The sequence below is a fragment of the Triticum dicoccoides genome, chromosome 3B (genome assembly GCF_002162155.2).
Source record: "Triticum dicoccoides isolate Atlit2015 ecotype Zavitan chromosome 3B, WEW_v2.0, whole genome shotgun sequence".
NCBI lineage: Eukaryota > Viridiplantae > Streptophyta > Magnoliopsida > Poales > Poaceae > Triticum > Triticum dicoccoides.
In genome coordinates, this window is record NC_041385.1 from 112,203,013 (window position 1) to 112,205,876 (window position 2,864).

Genomic DNA, 2,864 nt, shown 5'->3' on the forward strand with positions numbered 1-2,864 from the left:
AATAATATTTCTGAAAACCTTGTGTTCTTGACACATTGTTAATTGGAAATAAATTTCTTGACACGAATTAGGACTTCATTTGAAAATAGTTTTTTCGATGAAGTGCTTGGGCTAAATAGCCTTGATATTAGGCATAATGATCTACGAAGATAGGTTTACCTAATGGGCCTGAGCAAACATACATATTAACAATATGCTAAAACCATTTAGCACGAAGAACGACAAGGAGTGATTCTTGCTGAAGTCACATGGAAAGAGTTTTTGCAAGACTCGGTGTCCCAAAAACATTGATGAGCAAAATGCATGATGGAGATTCCACACACTCCTGTGTTGGGATTAATCATATATTCCATGGTATGTAAAACAACCAGATATGTCCAATACTCCCAACCTGTTGTCACTACAAGAAATCTGTTAATAGATGATACATCTAATCTGTCATGGATCAGTGAAAAACTATCATGGGTATCCACCCATGACGGACATGAAATCCGTCATGTATATCGCGTCATAATTTGACATCGTACCGTCCTTGACGGATTTCGACCATCATGGATCTGCCCTAGGCATGCTTAACTGACATGCTTGTAACGACGTTAACATGTTTGCCACGTCATCATTTGACATGGATCTAACATGGCAACCCATGTCGGAATCATCCCATTTAAAATTTTGGCCCACCAAGTTTCAACGAGGTCCAAGAGTGATAGCCCATATGGCCATCAACGCAATTAAAATTTTGGCCCATTAAACTATGGTCCGTCCAAGGCCCACTAATTCAATACAAGCGACACACTCACCTCTCATTTCATTTCTGTTGGTCCATGATATTTTTAAGCCAATATATTTTGTCAGAAAAATATATGCTCATTTCATTAAATAAAATGTAAGTTACATAAACTAACAGGGAAATACACCTGTACAAAGCAACAAGATCTTTCCCTCAAAAAAGAAAGCAAAAAAGATTGCTAAAAAAATAAAATTGCAAAGCTCCTGGAGAACACTAAGCTACTCTCCAGCTCCTCAACCGCCGGCGGCGCTCGCCATACGCCAACTAGGGTTAAATCCTTGTGCCTTTGTGGACATGGACCCTGCCGTACTCGTCAAATTCATCAGAGGGAGACACCATTTTTGCAACCATCTTGCCTCGAACCATGGTCCTAACCAGAGATTTGTCTCCATCGATGAAGAGTCCATGGAACCTGTATTACCTGTGTATCGAGAAGCCCTAAGAACGGCTTGGAAAATCGGAAACAAAAGGATGGGAAAATTGAAAGGAACAGGGGGAGGGAGACCTGGTGGGACATGCGGCTCACAGCTATCTGAGGATCCCGCCAGTCCTATGCGACAGAAAATCACCAGGCAAGTCTGAAGCGGGACCTCGAGGACGCTTGTAGTCAACGCACCTGGCCCATCTAGCTTCTGCATGCCCATGAGGGACCAGGTCACTCGATGCACCAGGTACCGTCCATAGCAATGGCACCGGCGCCGTGTGCACTGGTCCGCCTTCAGGGGCGTCCTCGCCTACTAGACGAGGCTAACGTCGCGGCGGCGGATGGTCGGTGCGAGATGCAGAGAAGAAGATGGCCGTGGATGAAAAGTATGTGGCGGCGGCTGCTAATGCGGAGGTTGCGAAATGCAGAGGGGAAGATGCTATGGATTGCGAGGTTGCAGCGGCGGCTACCAGCGTTTGTCTTGGTGTAGTGGCGGCCGCCATGGATGGGGAGGGGGGAGGGTGCAGGATCTGGAAGAGAGCCGACCGAAATCCACTTCCTCCCGATAGAAGATAAGCGACGCCTCTGTCTCGTGGGTGGATCGTGGAAACACAAGGAAGAGGGGAGGTTTCCTTGCCGTTGGATTCGGGAGGATCAGACGGTGGCTATCTTCGATCCGTGGGAGGGTTGGGACAACCAATCAGAACGCATGAATTGTCTCATGTGGGATACACGCCTTGTGAACCTTAGTGGGCTTTTATACGCTTCAGCCCAGCCAACTGAGGCGGTCTTGAATTTGTCATATTTTTTTTCATTTTCATTAAGGAATAAAGGCACCCTTATAAAGTAACTTGCAAGAACATTTATCATATATTTACCACAATACATTATTTACATGTAATATACTGCTAATATCAGGTTTTGTAGTCTTTCAAATATTTCTAATATGATTTAATATTTTTAATACTTTAAATGAATTTAAGTGCTCTTATTAAAAGTAATTCCATCCTGAACTACTTGTATCTCAAATAAGGTTTAAACTTTCAGAAATAAATATATATAAAGATGTAATTTGCAGTTTAGCTTATGTCCTGGAGATAGATGAAAATATAGAATGTTTGTTAGGGATAACTTGAACTTTTATTTCCAAGCTATCGCGAAAAATGATGATAATATCTAAAACTATTCAGAAATTTATGAAAACCGGTACGGGGTCCTTTCCAGACCTCAGGTGTTTGTGTTAAAGTCTTAGGTAACTTCGAAAAATATGGACTATAGATTGCTCTGTAAGGTATGCATATCTCGGGAAGCTTAGAAACCAAACTATCTTTCGGACGAAAGGGCATGCAAGTGTAGTTGGGCACAAGGTGGACGGTAAGCTAAAAAAAGCATGTGGGCCTACTTTTGATTTAGATTTGGAACATTTTTTTGGCATATCTGAATTAATTTTGCAATAGACCAATAATTTTTTTGAATACATGATTTTCTTTTGTTGGATAATTATATGTTCTAAAACATATGAATACTTCTCAAAAGTACAATTTTTTTTTGAAATTTTGAAGAAAGGTTAATTTTATGTTCCTATTAACAATTTGAATGTACATAGACACATTTTATGCAAAAAAATATTTTTATTCTTCAAATAACTAA

General features: G+C 41.0%; 1 long non-coding RNA gene across 1 annotated transcript; it reads right to left on the reverse strand.

Moving 5' to 3' along the window:
- Nucleotides 1-846: 846 nt before the first annotated feature.
- LOC119280948 lies at nt 847-1,729 on the reverse strand. Its single transcript, XR_005138226.1, has 2 exons — nt 1,296-1,729; nt 847-1,211 (listed from the first exon to the last, which is right to left on the reverse strand). It is a non-coding gene; the product is annotated as an uncharacterized LOC119280948 (long non-coding RNA).
- Nucleotides 1,730-2,864: the final 1,135 nt, after the last annotated feature.